The 18,528-nt window shown below is 35.8% G+C and overlaps 1 protein-coding gene across 1 annotated transcript in view; it reads right to left on the minus strand.

Annotated features, from left to right (window-relative positions):
- LOC105218649 (gamma-aminobutyric acid type B receptor subunit 1) overlaps positions 1-18,528 on the minus strand; it is a 343,997-nt gene that overhangs the window by 62,283 nt on the left and 263,186 nt on the right. The gene's annotated exons all lie outside the window — the stretch shown is intronic.

Here is an 18,528-nt window from a genome sequence, read left to right on the forward strand (position 1 = left end):
TAGAGATAAGAAAGTCACCGAAATTGATGCCTTCAAAAGTTGCGTTATTTATTTGCACACAAACACTAATACATACAGACACACATACATAAGTATATATGTAGTTATATTCACACTATTGACTGTTGGCGCTAAAAGTTTTCGCGAAAAATACGCGCATTTTGCTATTTTCCAAAAGTTAAATGCCACACACACACACACACACATACATAGTTGACCGAGCATGCAGACGAGGCAAAAGATTTGCCACAAGGAAGGAAGTCAGTAAGTGACGTAGCGGATGGTGTGTAACACAATGACATTTGTAACGAAAAACTTTGCAAAGTTTGCTGATAAATGCTCACAGCGTACTACGGCATGAGTGTGTGTATGTACATATATATGCATACATATATGTGTGTGTGAGAATTCATGCATGTGTGTGTTTTTGTGTGCTTCTTTATGCGCCTTTCTTCTTGCTTGCGCAAGCATGAGATGATGCTTTTGTTATTGAAATCGAAATTCATGTAACGATTCAATGTGGTTATATGAATATGCGCACAAATCGTAGCATACACAAAGGCGCCGCATGCATGTGTAACGCCATTAGTTGGGTGTGTAGTGTTGTTGGTGTGTTTGCATGAATGCTGCAATAAATCTTAATAATTTAGTTTTCATGTATGAACTTTAAACTTTTAAACTGCTGATCGTTTGTTATGCATTGGAACAATTTAAAGTGATTTGCATATATTTTTGCATAATAAGCTTTAGAAATGTGACTCTCTCATATTGTGATTAATTAGTGAAGGATATTTTAATTTTTAAGACTTGTTTAGCAACAGAGTTTAATTTTAGACCTAATATTCCTCATATTGCAATATTTTTTCAAAAAATTTCAAAAAAATAGTGTTGCCACCTGATTAAATTTTTTTTTTAATTTGTATAAATTTAAAAATTTAGTAGGGAAAGGGTAGTAAAACACTTGAAGGCATTTTTTGTAGTTGCCATCTGAAATAAATAATATTTTGAAATAAAACTTTTTGCTTTTTGGATGTGTTAAATTCTCCTAAAAGCTCCAGTTTATGTGCTAAATGTCGTAGAATTTCGATTTTTATTTTATAACTAAGTAGAAATTATTAAAATATTAAAAAAGATATTTGTACTGAGAACTAAATTGGAGAAAAAAAGCAATATTTATCTATGCTAATATTATAAAGAGGGAAGGTTTGTTTTTTTGTTTGTTTGTCTCGAATAGGCTCCGAAACTACTGAACCGATTTGAAAAATTCTTTCACGTTGGAAAGCTATACTATCCCTGAGTGATATAGGCTATATTTAGTTAAAAAAAAAAATAGGCTTCCTTACCAAAACTCCGATAATGTAAAAAAAAAATACCAAAAAACAATCTTTAATCGCGAATGCTGCGAAAACGATTGACAAACAATTTGACTTATATATTCGACATAAAGTCCAATAGAAAATCATCATATATAGTATATGAGGGCTGATGTAATTCCAGAACCGAAGTCACGCATTGTCAGAACCAAGGTTAACGGGAATAGGGGCAACTTGGCACCTGTTAGTAGGCAAACAAACGGCACATTCGGCCTTGAAATTACTGCTAAATTGCAAATGAACGAAACTCCAGTCGGCAAAATCGTCAAAAATAGCGCTATAACGAAGATTTTCCAAATATTCAAGAAGTCGCTGGAGGTACTGCACAGGATTTCAAAAGATCTTGATTGTCGATGAACGTTTTTGGTGGAGCCAGGATTCTGTTAGCAGGTGATTTACGCCGGACTATTCCAATTATTCCTGGATCAACTGTTACTGGTGGGCTAATCGCATGCCTAAAGTCATTTAATTTGTGGCGACACATAAAGAATCGCCAATTAACAACTAACATATGAGTGTTTTTGCAACAAATCAAATTGCGATTGTAGAAGCAGTTGAAAATGGTAGGGTCGCAGTTGACACCTCGATGGATTAATAGCATTTCCAACAGATTTCTGTCACTTCATTGACTCGAAAGAGAAGTTTTCCTGACATGAAACCTCAATATGATAACCATAAATGACTGATTGAATGTCCTATATTGGTGGTAAAAAAAAAGATATCGATGAACTTAATGCGACAATTTAGAATTTCAGTCCGAGAGAGTTGACACAGCTACAAACCAGGATGATGTAGTCAATTATCCCAAACTATTTAAAATTGCCTGTACTTTGCAATTAAAAGTAGTGTGAGTTGTAATCATGCTGCGTAACATAAATCAACCTCGAGTAATCAATATCGTTGCCGACGCACATAGGAGCATTTACACTCAAAAACCGGACAAAAGTGAAAATTACAAAATTCAGCGATGGTACTCAAAATTGATTTTTTTTGGTACGTAAATATGGTATGGTATGTATTTAATATTAATAATACAAAAATTAATTTAGTTAATGTACTATTATGTTTTTTTCGAGAAAACAAGGAATCATCAAAAAAATAATTTTTTTTTTTTAATTTTTTAGAAATTAGTGTTTTTGTTATAGTGTTGGGCAAAGTTGAGCTTTGATTTTTTTTCTTAGTAAACTACAGGGTTTCTACTTAACATATCAGCTTAAACATTTTCCCCGTCTTTCCCCCCTGTAAAAAAAAACGCGTTGAAAAAAGTTGATCAGTTGCAATCTGATCCATTTTTAAGTTGCCAGCGAAAACGTCAACGGAGCAAAAGCCAACCCTTCTTGAGTGAAACTATAAAGCTCTTCGAGTCACAGGAACCAGAGGTCCACATCGACACTAAAACAGGGTTGCCTGAACATTCTGATGAATCAGAAGAGGCTTTGTAACAACACATACGAAGGAGTACTTCTTTTTTTGTTATAATTTTATTTAAAATATATATTCAATATAAAATGTTCGGTTGCACCCGAAATTAGCCCTTCCTTACTTGTTTTATTTTAATATATTACATTATTATATTCAATAATGTATTTTCATCCGTAAAATCACTTAAAATAATTTTGTCCGGTTTTTGAGGGTAAATGCTCCTATGTGCGACGACAAGATTGAACCAACTTAATTTAATGTATACCTTAGCCACAAAAACGTGTGGCCGGTTCTGCTAGTAAATTAATATTTTTTTATTTTTGCTAATAAAAATTATCAGATAGGGTATTTTTTATTTAAAAATTCTAAAAGGTGGCAACACCACTAAAAACTATTTTCAAATGCTGGCTTTCAGAAATGCAAAAATATTCAATACTTCTTTAGTGATATTATTGAGTGAGTCATACGACTTCACTTCATTTTTTTTTATTTATTTGCTTATTGTCTCAATATGCCCTCAGCCTTGGTAGCATGAACTGTGTATAATAAAATAAGACAAGATTAAGTGTTTCGATATTTGTATGATATGACTATTTGTATTACTTATACTTATTAAAACTCTGAACATGGAATTGTTCACAAATTGGATTAAAAAATTTCAGAAAACTTTTAAATTGCTTGGCATACGCTATTAAGGCTAAGCACATTGTGGGACTCCAAACGCTAAGTAATGCAACTCAAAATAATATATAAATATAATAACTCTGTCTACAACAAATGAATTTGTGCTTCCTACTCAACTTCGCACCTTACCTCACTCTGTACCCAGCTTTATCTATGTAAATTCAAATTCATTGTAACACGATTTACTTCAATCAAATCGGCTTAAAATTTTAACATGAGAATTTAAAGTACTTCAACTATTAAGTACTGGATTACAGATTTCAATAACAGTTTCACATTTCAGATAAATAACTATTTTGGTATTTTAAGGTCAGCGCTGTCAACACATTTCATTTAATCAAAAAAAAAAGTAAGCCATTTTCATTCTCGATTTACCAAATTGATTAAACACCGAAAATGCATTAGCAATGAAATGATTTTATTTCGAATTTATTCTAAAAATAGCAGTCGAATTCATTCACTTGCAGGTATTTTCAGCTTTAATTTATTTTTCCAACTTTTGTTCGTGTGTAAGTGCCCTTAAAAATAGCGCTGAGAGCTACTAATTACAAATTCTTAGAATTCTTAATTTAAATTTCGTTTGCGGTTTACCGGTGCCACAAATTTAGTCAACTGAAAATAACTTAAAGGCCACAACAGGAAAATTGCATTTAATGACGTAACACAGAGATCGAAATAGTTTAGCTGTATGCTTTTATTGGAATTGCACATATATAGGGTGGTTTTGGTGGTGAGCTGTCAAATCAACTGTCAAAGTTATTTAAACAAATATACATATGTTAGAAATAGTTTTACGAAATAGTTTATAAATAGTTATAATATAAAAAATATAATTTATTATAATTATGCCTGTATAGGTTTATTTCTGGAATAAGTATTCCTAGAGTAATATCTGTCAAATCAGCTGTCAAAGTCAACATATGATTTTGACATTTGTGTTCAGTATAGACTCATTAGACACTATTTTGTGGGGTCTAGTGAATGGTACATGCTAAAAAACTAGTAAAGACTAATCATTTGGGAATCAGCAATCATTAAGGCTGAAGAAAGTGGTACCAAGTTAAATCAAGCCGGTCCTTAGAGCCTCAAATGCCGTTCTTCATTCAAAATAACACTTTATACCACCAAAAAGACACCCTCTTTCAAAAAACCAACTAAACAAATCTTCCTCAAACGAACAGCACTTCTTACACCTTGTTTCCTTCCTTCAAATCGCGCATTTTATTCCAATTCAAATTTTTTCTGTTAACCTCCTTCACAACTTAAGCGCCATAATCCCAGAAAATTCGCTCTACTTACGTTCAATGCTTTCATGCGCTCAATAAGCTTCCTTGACATGAAAAATAAATATATTTTATAGCAAATCCTTTTAAGCCGGATTTCCAGCAATAAAACAGCATTTTCGTACAATTAAAGAAAAGTTTTACATCCGCTTCCCTTCAACATCCGCTCGGTTTGTTTGTCAGTTTCTTTGCTTCTCAGGCTACATTATATTCTCACTCACTCTTCCTCCACCGAAACGTTCACTTTAAACAGTCGGCCATTTTTTACACAAATATAACTTATGACGACTAGTATAGTAGGAAAATTTAATCCTTTTAGCGGCAATTCAAATTGTTGGCGAAAGCAAATTTATTAGGAATTAATAAGCAGCGCTGGTCGGTTATTATGAGTTGCTGTCAGCCTAATGGACAGCGGTGTGGACGTGAGAAATTATTGTGGAGTGGAGGCATGAAGACTGTCATAAGAAAATAGTGGAATAAGTGAGAATTGTCTGACTAAGTTCGCTGACAGACTCTGGTATAAGTGGAGATAATGAAAGAAATTGTCATTTGCTAGGCAAATGATTTTTGATAAGCTGTATGGTGGACCGGTCAGAATCTGGGGCTTTGGTCGCAATTTGTGCTAGAGATATCATTCTGATACTCTGTTTTATGAGCTTAGTACTTCCAACTCTTTCGAAGGAACTATATGCCTGATATGTTTATAGGCTTTATTGGCGTTCAAATGTTCTTAGTTTGATAGTTCACTGTTTCCTCATTCCTTTCGAGTTCGAAGCTACTACCATGATTGTTCCATGGGAGATACAATTTTGATATTTTGTTGTGTCTTCTTCTTGAATTCAACACCTTCTTCTACTTAAAAGATGTTTTCCACGTTTGGTAACTGAAAAATGGTATGGCTTAATATCATTTCTTGTTTTTGAGTCCTTGGATGAACTGTCAGTTTGTACACCCAGTCTTTGAAGCTTCTTTAGTTCATGAGGAAATATTTCAACGCATCTGTGTTATATAAAGATTTATGACAATCGGTGCTATATTTTGTTACGCCTAGTTTGTATCATGTCAAATTTAATGACAGACAATATTGGTTCCCATTTTATTTGTGTAGCTAGTTCAGGTAAAACTTTTCGAGTGAGTTTATCAATGAATCTGGTGTTTGAAATTGTATATATGTTATTGGCGTTCAACCGTTTAGCCGGTTATAGCCGAATCGTTGAGAGCGCGCCACTCTTCTCTTTCCTTCGCAGTTCGGCGCAAGTTGGAGATTCCAAGTGTAACCAGGTCGCTCTCCACCTGGTCCCTCTAACGGAGTGGATGCCTTCCCCTTCCTCGGCTTCCTCCGGCGGGTACTGCATGGAACACTTTCACGGCTGGAGTGTTTTCGTCCATTCGGACAACATGGCCTAGCCAGCGTAGCCGCTGTCTTTTTATTCGCTGGACTATCGTTCGTTCCATCGTCTGCGGTATTCGCCGTTGCCAATGTTCTGAGGACCATAAATCTTGCGCAAAATTTTCCTCTCGAGAACTCCTAGTGTCGTCTCATTTGATGTTGACATCGTCCAAGCTTCTGCAACATAAAGCAGGACGAGAATGACAAGCGACTTGTAGAGTTTGATATTGGTTCGTCGAGAGAGGACTTTACTTTTCAATTGCCTGCTCAGTCCAAAGTAACACCTGTTGGCAAGAGTGATTCTGCGCTGGATTCCGAGGCTGACTTTGTTGGTGTTGTTGATACTGGTTTCCAGGTATACGAAATTATCTACGACTTCGAAGTTATGACTGTCAACAGGAGATATTTCGTCTTGTCCTCATTCACCTCCTGACCCATTCGCATCGTCTACTTATCCATGCGGGAAAAAGCAGAACAAACGGCGCGGTTGTTGCTTCCGATGATATGAATATCATCGGCGTACGCCAGGAGCTGTACACTCTTGTAGAAAATTGTACTTTCTCTATTTAGCTCTTCGTATTATTTTTTCCAACATCAAGTTAAAGAAGTCGCACGATAGTGAGTCACCTTGTCTGAAACCTCGTTTGGTATCGAACGGCTCGGAGAGGTCCTTCCCAATCATGATGGAGCTTTTGGTGTTGCTCAAGGTCAACTTACACAGCCGTATTAGTTTTGCGGGGATACCAAATTCAGACATCGCGGCATAAAGGCAGCTCCTTTTCGTGCTGTCGAAAGCAGTTTTAAAGTCGACAAAGAGGTGGTGTGTGTCGATCCTATTTTCACGGGTCTTCTCCAAGATTTGGCGCATGGGAAATATCTGGTCCATGGTGGATTTTCTAGGTCTAAAGCCACACTGATAAGGTCCAATCAGTTTGTTGACGGCGGGCTTTAGTCTTTCACACAATATGCTCGATAGTACGATTGAAATTAACAAATGATATTATTGGAATAATTTTAAACCTACTAGAAATATTTGTTACCTGAATTTTACCTTTGTCAAACTAATGTCATTAAATTTGACATAATGAAAATCGTACATTAGACTGTAAGACCATTAATAGGAAAGGCAAATAACAATGAAAGCAGTATTCCTAACGCATAAGAAATATGCTAAATTTAATTTGAGAGCTAATAGTGTGTGTGAAGTATTTTGACAGCAGCGCCATCTGTCGGATAAAATTCTTTGTCGGGTTATTAGTTTTTATAATTAAGCTGGCTATCCTTATATGAGCTCAGACAGGCTATGAGATCTTCCACAAAGCAAATGTGTGCTTGTTGTTGTGTTTGTAGCCGAAAAACGTATGACCATGTACTATCGTAAGACGCTTTCTATACACTGAATGGCAAAGAGCTTTGAACTTTTTACATTGCACATGCACAACACGTCTCAAGACTTCTTCTAAATTTCTCAAAATCGGTTGAATAGTAGTTTTGTATGAAAATAGATTGCCTACAACAACACCAAATCCAACTTGCATTGGCAACATTTTTGTTGAGTTGTATGATTGCAACAGACTTGTGACAGTTTTGCACCACAAATTATTGCCACGCCAAAGGCAGTGGCAGCGGCAACCAATTGTGGTGTTGCACAATTGGCGTAAAACACCCGACCAACACCCGGCGAACCCACGAAGGCGACGCGCCGTCGTGGCCAAAAGTGCTCAAAGAACAACAGTAAAGTTTAAACAAACAAATTAAAGTTTTCGCCAAGTGCAGCAATGAATTCGTATTTATTTGTGTATGTAGTGATTCTATTTTAAAATCGACATACTACACGCCACATAATCACACATACACATTCACCCGTAGTTACTTGGTGTGACTTTTGGCTATTTCACTTCCGTTAGCTTTTGACTTTGTTGCTGCAGCTGAAAATTGATGACAAATAAACAAAAGTTTTGCGAAATGCTGTTGTTGTTGTACTTTTTTGTTGTTATTGTTGCTGTTGACTTTCGACTTGCCGATTGTACGCAGTCATTGCTACAAATGCCACATTGCTGGCTGCGGGCAATATTTGGTTATTTTGGTGTTTTTGTTGTTGTTGGTTTGCCGAATTCACTTTTGTTGTTGTTGTAGCTGAACTTTGTGCCGCAAGAGTTTAGCGTTGCTACTATCAGCAAGCTATTGAGACTTTTGCCACAAATGAGATGATTGTTGTTGTTGTTGCTGGCACTGATTTTTGTCACAACTACTTATATATACACACGGATATGCTCTCGTATTGATATATACTCGTACACATAACTGTCCATCCATTGTGTTTGCACTTTAAACTCGCCATCACTTTGCATTCATGCTGCCATTTTAATTATTATATTTTATTGTTGTTGTTGTTTTCTTTTCACGTTCTTATAGCCTTTCGTTTCGTTTTTTGTTTGAACTTTTCTGCATTTCCTTTTGTATTTCCGTTGTGTTTATGCTTTAGTTTGCAATTGTTTTTTGTTGCTTTTGTTGTTTTACTATTGCAGCTGCTGACTGTCACGTAATTTTGTGGTTAGGGTGAAAGGTTTGATTTCTGGCTTTTGTTAATTTTCGGTCTGCCCCGCTAAGCCGCGCTGCACCGCATTGCTTTTCATTTTCTTCTGCTTCATCTTCTGCCTTTTCTCATTCTGTTGAAAAGTTACTTAAAATTAAATTTCTTCAATGTTTTGTTTAAACTTCAGGTGGAACACAATGGTAATTCCATTAACTCGCTTTTGTTTGGATTAACTGTTATTCGTGGTGAGTGGTGGTGAGTTTTGGCGTTATTTTTACAAATGTCAAAAGGCGAAATTGTAATCTTTGTGAGTAAATGAAGACTAACTTTCAGCTATGGACTCTTGTTTGTTTGTATTTCTGTTTTAATAACTTAGACGAAGTAAGCTATTACTTAAAAGAGGTACTTGGAAATTCTCCTCAAGGTAGATTTTTGTTCATTGAGTTGGAATTTTTACTCTAATCAGTTTTCTCTTAATTAATATGTTTTCTCATAAAGTAAATTTTCAATTAAGATCTTTGTTTTGCGTATAATATAAATATTCAGAAAATTGCTTCAAAGTTAGGAATGAAAGAAATTAGACGAACAGAGTCTCAACAACATTGGTTTTATGTGGTCAATTAGTATATATAACTTTCCCATATATGTATGTATGTGATTGGCGTTGAACCGTTTAGCCGGTTATAGCCGAATCGATGAGAGCGCGCTACTCCTCTCTTTCCTTCGCAGTTCGGCGCCAGTTGGTCCAAGTGTAACCAGGAGGCCTTCCCCTTCCTCGGCTTCCTTCGGCGGGTACTGCAGCGAACACTTTCAGAGCTGTAATGTTTTCGTCCATTCGGACAACATTACCTAGTCAGCGTAGCCGCTGTCTTTTTATTCGCTGAACTATGTCAATGTCGTCGTATAACTCATACAGCTCACCGTACCATCGTCTGCGGTATTCGCCGTTGCGAATGTTCTGAGGACCATAAATCTTGCGCAAAATTTTCCTCTCGAAAACTCCTAGTGTCGTCTCATCTGATATTGACATCGTCCAAGATTCTTCACCATAAAGCAGGACAGGAATGATAAGTGACTTGTAGAGTTTGATTTTGGTTCGCCGAGAGAGGACTTTACTTTTCAATTGCCTACTCCATTAACGGTTTTCAACTGTCCATATACTTCATATGCAATTTTGAGAATGACAAATTAGACCAGAAGTATGACGCTCTTGAGATCTGAAATTTATGAGAGCAGACTACTCAATGCGGAACTACCTGCTGAGCTATGCATGAACCTGCACGTCAAGGTCAAGAATTTCATATTTGAAAAAATATTTAAGGGAGAGATGAATGAAATCTTAAAAATTCTATGGGGAGGATAAAAAATATGAAATTGATGATTAATAGATGAATTATCGCCACTATCTGTCTATTTTAATTGGCTAGTATTACAATGAAAAAGATGACAAGTATGCTTCTCGTCCATAGAATTGCAATTCAATATAGAAGGTGTGATTAATCAATTAGAAGAAGCGCTGGCATAAATGCCTAATATCGAATTGTGGGAATTTTGAAGTTGGCAACTGTAATGTAGACGAATGAATAAATATTTTTCTAAAAAACAAACGAAAATTCCCGTTATTTTTTGAACACACCTTGTATATTCAAATATCTGGCTATTAGCTGGAAAATTCAATTTTAATGAAACTTTTTCAAAATTTTGTCGAATATTAATTGCTGAGACCGGTAGACGATATCTATCACACAAATTTATGGTGACGTTAATTTAGATGATAGGTAAGTGTAAGGTTCGAATTAAGTGTGGATAGTCTCACTACTAAGTTATTTGAGAATTGATAAATGCGATGCCGGTTGTTTAAGCACCACGTATTGTGTATACTCGATCACTTTTGATTATTGATCGTTTTCACTAAAGAACCATCTCAAACATTCGAAGACTATATACAATTTAAAAAAAGGAGGACCGGCTTGATATTAAACTCCATTCTAATATATTAACAATCTCTCGGTGCTTGTGATCATTATTTTTATAACAACTGCTGTGAGTGAATTGGGAATTAATTAGAAAACAAATCAGATAACAAATTGTTTTTTTTTTTGTTGGATAGTGATAAGTGTTTTGTACTGTGAACTTTCATTGGTATGGAAAGCTCTATATAAAGTAAAAAATATTTATGAAAAGTAAATTGAAATATACATCATCATCATCACTTTTGCACTACAACCCGGTGTCGGTTTTGGCCGCGTCCATAAGCCTTCATTAGTCGTGTCTGCATTGGGCACGATGGTGCCAGTTGGGGTTTTCAAGCTTCGCCAGGTCCACATCCACTTGATTCTTCCACCTGAGTTTCAGTCGTCCTTTTCTTCGTCAGCCACCAGTGGGTACCGTGTCGTATATATTTTTCGCGCTGGAGTGTTTTCTACATTTCGGACGATATGCCCAAGCCTGCGCAACTGCTGTATTTTTATGCACCGCACTATGTACATATCGCCGAAGAGCTCATACAGTTCATCATTCCAACGAGTCCGGTATTCACCTACGGCGATGCGTAGCGTCCCTTAAATCCCTCGGAGGACTTTACTCTCGAGTGCTCAACTTTATTAGTCATCGTCCATGCTTCCGCGCCATACAGAAGGACGGGTGTGATGAGTGACTCATAGAGCGTTACTTTGGTTTGAGAGCGTTACTTTTGGTGAGAGTGGGCTCCGCTTTTCAATTGCCTACTGAGTCTGTGAAAGCACCTCTTGGCAAGAGTGATCCTCCTATGGATTTCGTAGCTGACGTTACTGCAATATACAGAGAGCATAAAATTGTCTCTGCAGTCGAGAGCAATCCATTCTGGTAGAGCATAGTTCATCTGCCGCTGAGCTTGAGTTCTCAAATTAGTGGACAATTTTGTTGTAAGAATTTTTTCAGATCCAGGATTACGGAGGATGCATTAGCGTTTTAATTGCTGACACTTGATATTTGGGAATACTTTTTGAGAGAATGACCTGAAGTTGTACTTGAGTCGAGTACCAAAATATGGTGTAACGTACAAAATACGTAACAAATTACTGTTATACACTACTAATGTGTATTTTGTAGTTTACTGCACCCGTTTGTTAGTCACACACGAAATCATTTCCTCTCGGGATTACTAGAAAATGTATTGTTGGTTTCATATACAAATAACACACAAGATAAACCAAACACGTTTAAGATAAAATCTTTAGTACACTTATGAAGTAACTCATCAAACTTATATGTGTAAAACATAAGTAATAATAATCAGTATTATGTTGATTACATATGAATATACAAGAACATAATAATAAACGGCAAACACAGTGTCATACAGACGTACTCATACACAGTAGATGATTACAGGCTATAAATGAGTGCAGAGTGCTCAAGGTGTGCGAATTATGAGTGAAAACTTGCGGCAAATGAGTACAGTTGGCGATGCCGTTACAGCAAAAGTTGAAGTGAACATATTTTTATATAGCGGTAATTTGATGTATACAGTTACAGTTACAGTGGCGTAGGTGCGTCGGTGCTTGCGCGCATATGTGCGTATCTGAAGTGGCAAAGTTTTGTCTAAGCAAGTAAAACAACTCAAAGAAGTGCTGTGCATACAAAGCTGTGTTGATTAGGTGGCATGCGAGTGAAAGGTGTGAGTAATTTGGCGATATATTTATGTGTGTGTGTTGCTGTCGCACTGGGATACATTTGATAATGTTTATATACATGTATCAAATGTTTAGATGTATGGAAGTGTATATTCATACATATAAATGTGTTTATATGTATAAGTATGTGTATATATATATGTATGTGTGCGTTTTACGCCAATAAAACTTTCCTAATCCAGAGTTTCGAAACTTTTACCGCAACCTTGCGCAGCTGCTACATTTTAGTGCAGATATTTTGGTGCTACGCAATAATGGCATTTATCTTCTACGCTTTACGCACGTTCTGACATACGTACACGTAAAGAAATTGCACGTAACTTCTTACGACTTTCGTTATGTCCCCCTTGCTCAGCTGTAAATGGCTCACCAAAGGTGTGTGAGTTGTTTGGTGTGAGAATTTCGCTGATAAAAGTTTCGCGGTTAAATAAAATATTGAGAGATTTTTTTATCAATGTATTTATATATGTATACTAGCAGACCCGGCCACACGTTTTTGTGGCTAAGGTATACATTAAATTAGAAAATCTTTCAATGCAGAGAACAAATTCTTACGCATAAAGACGACGAAAACGTTATAGCCGATAAATTTAAAAATGATCGATAGACATTATTGTAGATCTGTGTTAAGCGTAAATCATCATAATTTGTAAAACTTTGATTTTTTTAATCGTATATTGGAGAAAGTAACAAATGACTAAATTTCATAGTTGGCTTTGGTGACGCTATTGATTACCTTCTTCACAGCCAGTCTTGTTCTTTTGCAAAGTTTGATGTTGATTTATGTTACGCAGCATGATGACAACTCACACTACTTTTAATTGCAAGCGAGTGGGGATAGTCCAGTAATTTAAAATAGTCTGTGGGATAATTGAATACGTCATCTTTCGAGGCCATGAAGTTACAGAAACCCGTTAAAAATGTTATTAATCCATCGAGGTGTCAACTGCGTCGCTACCATTTTCAACTATTTCTATATTTCTTTATGTGTCGCCACAAATTAGATGATTTTAGGAATGTGATTAGTTCGTCAGCAACAGTTGATCCAGGAATAGTCTGGCGAAAATCACCTGCCAACAGAATCATGGCTTCACCAAAAATATTTTCGTTGTCGCGTGAATCTTTTAAAGTCCTGTGCAGTACCTCCAGCGACTTTAATATCTGGAAAATGTTCTTTATAGCTCTTTTTTTTGGCGAATTTGCAGACTGGTGTTTCGTTCATTTGCCATTTAGGAGTAATTTCAAGGCCGAATTTCCGTTTGTCTGCCTACTAACAGGTGCCAAGTTGCCCCTATTCCCATATAACTGGGCTTTGAAAATGAGTGAAATCGGTTCAGGAATTACCTCAACCCTCATGTATTATATATGCTAATTTTCGTTATTCCATTGGACTTTATTTCAAATTGTGTGTAATAAAATTACATCAATAAATTGCGAGAGTATAAAATGTTCGGTTGCCTTTCCCTACTTGTTACAAATTGTTTTGGGCTATCGACACAGCCTTATACAATTGAACAATGATAAAAATATTTTAACATATCAACAATGACAACTTTCAAAATATTATAATTTTTTGTTTTATTTTTTTTTTTAAATTTTGTTGTCAATTCAAATAAAATCATCTTCTTGTTATCTTCCTCACTATTTTTCGATATATACTTACTTTCTAGTCCTTCCCTGGCCTTCCATAAATATTTCAAAACTAAAATTAGACAGATCGGTTTGGCCCTTCTCGACTTTTTTCGAGACTAACGACACAAATTGTTTGTATGGGTGATTAGGGAAATTGTGGATTTAAGACTTTTTCAAGCAATTTTTCTAATTTTTCTCTCCGTAAGAACCATCCCGGTACCTCTAAAAACATTCTAAACAAAAAATTTGTGAAATCGGTTCAGCGGTTTTCGAGTTATGCGCTTAGCAACACATTTTGCGATTCATTTTTATATTATAGATAAGTCAAAAAATGCGTTTAAATTTATTAGAAAATTATAAAAACTATAAAAATCCAAAAAAATAATTATATTAAGTCTCATCTACATACAAATTCATTCATTATAACCTAACAATTCACCTGACCCCACATACTCACCACACCTCAACATATTCACCTAGCACATATTTCAACAACTTAACAGACAACCCACAGAATCAAAGGAACATAATACTGTTTTATTGCGCTGACCTTGCCATCTTATCACCACATACGCTCTCAATCATTTTCCTTTTCAACCATTTTACTCCACCAGCGCTACCATTGCAAATTACCCACCACAACACTTAAACTCAATGTAATCCTTTACGTTTTATTTGTTTTGCGAATTATTTATTGCTGTCATTAATGCGAAAATACCTGAAATTACTTTGTCGCCGGCAATAAGTAAAAAAAAAACGGCAGTAGAAAAGGTAACAAAATGGGGGAAACGCAAAAAGTTTGTGGAAATACTCGTATTGTGAAACAGCCATTTAACTAACAGCTGGACTAAAGAGCGCATATTTCATTCTCGGCGAAATGGCAGCAAAACAATGAAATCAATTTCTATCGATTTTTTTGTTTGTTTGTGATTTCAAAGATTTACTGAAGGGTATATTGTTGAATTTGAACCTTTTTGTTAGAACTTGCGCTGTTACAGCGGGGTCGGATGTTAAATGGCTGGTTGAGATCTCATTATGATGTCTGTATTTAGTGTTAGGAGTCTGTAAAAGTAAATAATGTATAGGTTTTGATTTGTAGATCTCATTTCTGGCAGATTATTAAAGTGTTTTACAGAAATAGGCTATCGTAAGAAGAGAGTGAGTGAGGATTTTCAGGAGCATATAGTTCGAGAGAAAGAGAGAATGGGATAGACTGACAAAAATAATAGAGGCAGAGAGGGAAACGTAGATAGTTAAACAGAACAAATGTGCTTGAAATTAAAAAGGCCTAATGATTACTAGGTTTTTTAGTCTCAGAAATAAAATTCGAGGGAATTAGAGTTAAAATGTAGGCATATAGAATGAAAATACAATATTATTTTTTACCGATAATGTCAATTGTTGAAAATAACAATTTTTCGGAATATTTACTGTTGTTGTATAATTAGTTTTTATGCCATTCTTTATTTATTATTTCAATTGATTTATTTCAACATTTATTGTAGTTGTAGCGGTGAAAGACATCTAGATATCTAGTAAAGTTGACAATCCTTGTCCGGTTATAATTCCGGACTCCTTTTGGGTTATGTAAATTCTTCTTTTTCTTTTTTGGCACTACAACCATGGGTCGGTCTGGGCCTAGAACACAAAACTTCGCCAGTTGCCTTTATCTTTCCTTTGTGCAGTAACGCCACATGTACATCCCAAGTGCAGACAAGACCCTATGCACATTAAATGCATGAGCGACCTTGCTTCCGTTGTCCACCCATTGTTCTCGAAAGGAAGTATCTTTTCGCTTTCCATACGTACCACATAGTCCAGTTAAAGAAATTGTTTGATTTTGATGAGCCTTACTATATTCATAACGTCTTAGATCTCATATAGTTCATGGTTCCATATTCTTCGGTACTCCCCGCTTCAAAGATCTTGCCTTTTCATTTCGGGTTGTTAGCGACCATGTTACTGCACCGTATAATAGAACGGTATTGATGAGATGCTTATAGAACAGAATTTTTGTTCGTCGAGAGAGACAAACTGCTTCTCAAGCTTACCGATCCCAAGGTAGCACCTGTTGGCAAGAGTTATGCTGAGCTTGATCTCCTGGCTTAGATTGTTGGTGGTATTACGGCATGCATCATCATACCAGGTATTTCTGCGTTACGCCTATGAAGCGTAACGGTATGAAGCGGTATGAAGGGGTTGGGAGTTGGAACCTCACTGTTCATATACTAAATATAATTGCTTCATCAAAATATTTATTGGAGTTTTATTTTCTTGAAGTCATATATTTCTTAGATCCATTTCCTATAGGTTAGATTAGGTCTGCATTTAGACAGTTATAAATACTCTCATTTGTGGGAGGAAAAAACTCCTAATGGATCATATAAGATTATAAACATATGAGATCTATATGTCCTGAAAGCACTGTAAAGTGGTACTTACCCGAAATCAGCCGAAATATATGCTATATTTTTTTTAGGAGAATCGTTGCCTACATTTAGTGAGCTTTTGTAATGTCTTAGTAGAGTCAAATACCTCATTTGAAATGTATTTTTTGTGAGAGGACTGAAATTTTCATTATATTATCACCTCTTAATTTAAAATTAGGCTGAATACTGGTTAGAAGTAATATTATGCCATAGTGCTCTCACTACAATTTTGCATTATCTATTTCAATTTAAAATATTTTGAATTTCTCATTAAAGAGAACCCTATTTGACTTATTACTTTTGAAATGATTTTCATTGGAAAATGTCCAATAGCAGTCTTATTATACAACCTTCACATTCAACATCTCAAATGCGTAGTTTTAATACCTTTTCAGAGAATATTAAACTAATTTACCTGCACTTGAGCACAAATTGGTAATTTTCCACTACTTATATTATTAGATTTCAAATGCTTGTAAACCACTTTGAAGTACACTCAGGAAGTTCAGCATTTGCTTGCTTGCGGTTGCTGCCATTAAAGGGCATTTGTGATATAAATACATATATATTATTGAAAATGTATGTATGTTTACTGCCGAGCAAACCGCATTTTGGCATTCACTTAAGAGGATTGCCAAATATACATCAATCATGTCATACAAAAAGGTAAATTTATTACTGAACAATTTAAGTGAGTTCGAAGTGAATTGAATAAAAGTTTTTGCTTGTTTTCCGAATAATAATAACAATAAAAACAACAACAACAGTAGAAGTGGAAAATACGAAAATTTAAGAATAAAGCGTATAATAAGAACTAAAAGCGCTTAGGGGACGACAGAACAACCTGGTAGCACAGTGAGTAACAACAACAATAATAATAATAATAACAATAACTCGGCTATAATCGCTTAAAGCGGTTCCTACGTCAAATATATATATAAAACAACTTAATCCAATCCGATGCAAGGGCACAAGGTGAAACAAAATAAAATATAGAAAAGTTCAGCTGATAGCCGAAGTCAACCAAAAAATTTCCACTACCACAAAAACAAAAGCGAAAATCTACCATTTTGTATTTAAGTGCGAAAGCTGTGAGCTTTTTAAAGTTTATCTTGAATTTCGGATAAACCCTCTAAATATATATGCTCACAAAGACAACGCGCTCCATTGCTTCACTCATCCACCCGCTCTTCCCCCTCTGTTACCCTCGTGAGGAAAGGTTAATTTAGAATTTTATGCGAAAAACGTGCGGAACGTGACCAATCGAAAAATTAGTGAACACCGTAGTAAAAACAAAAAAATTTTACACTAAAGCGGAGTGAAAGTTTCTCTACCCTACCCTCGGCGGAGAGCAGCAAGTGAAATGAGGCATTACCGGATATCGTAATGTCAAGAGCAGCTGCAGCGCGAGCGAATCCCGAAAAAGTTGAAAGCAGCAGTGTTATCGCAAGCGTTTTTCGAACGAATATAGTTTTTATTATTGCGTTGAGGGTTATCGTCGTTGTTGTTGCGCTTTTTATTTCTATAGTAGTTGTTAATTTTATTGCTGTTGTTGTTGTTGTTCTGGAAAATGCTGAAAATGGCGTGTTGTAAAGGTATGTTGCTGGAATGTGCACGTACATTTTAGTTGAATTCGCGCGCAGACAGTGTTGCCATATTAATTTTGTGTACAGTCGTATACAGGGTGAGTCGACCCGTGTCCCGACGGGTGAAAGTTCTTTCTGAGATTGTATATTCCGGAGATTTTTTGCTCCAAATAAGATCATACTCTCAGGCTCCGTAGTTCTTCCGAGAGAACAGTTGAGTTTTTAAAGCAGATATTGGAACCAAGGTCTTACCATTGGATCTATTGGGTACAACGTAGTTCTTCCGAGAGGACAGTCGAGTTTATAAATCAGATATTGGAACCTAGATCTTAGTATTGCATCTATTGAGTACTACGTAGTTTTTTCTAGAAGACAGTTGAGTTTTTATGTCAGATATTGGAACCTAGATTTTAGTTTTGGATCTATGGAGTGGATACCCTGAGGATTCAGCTCAATTTCTGTAAGGAACGGATCTCTTACTGTGGATTTTGATTATCGATGTTTCTGGTCCGATGAATG

Source organism: Zeugodacus cucurbitae, chromosome 3 (genome assembly GCF_028554725.1).
Source record: "Zeugodacus cucurbitae isolate PBARC_wt_2022May chromosome 3, idZeuCucr1.2, whole genome shotgun sequence".
NCBI lineage: Eukaryota > Metazoa > Arthropoda > Insecta > Diptera > Tephritidae > Zeugodacus > Zeugodacus cucurbitae.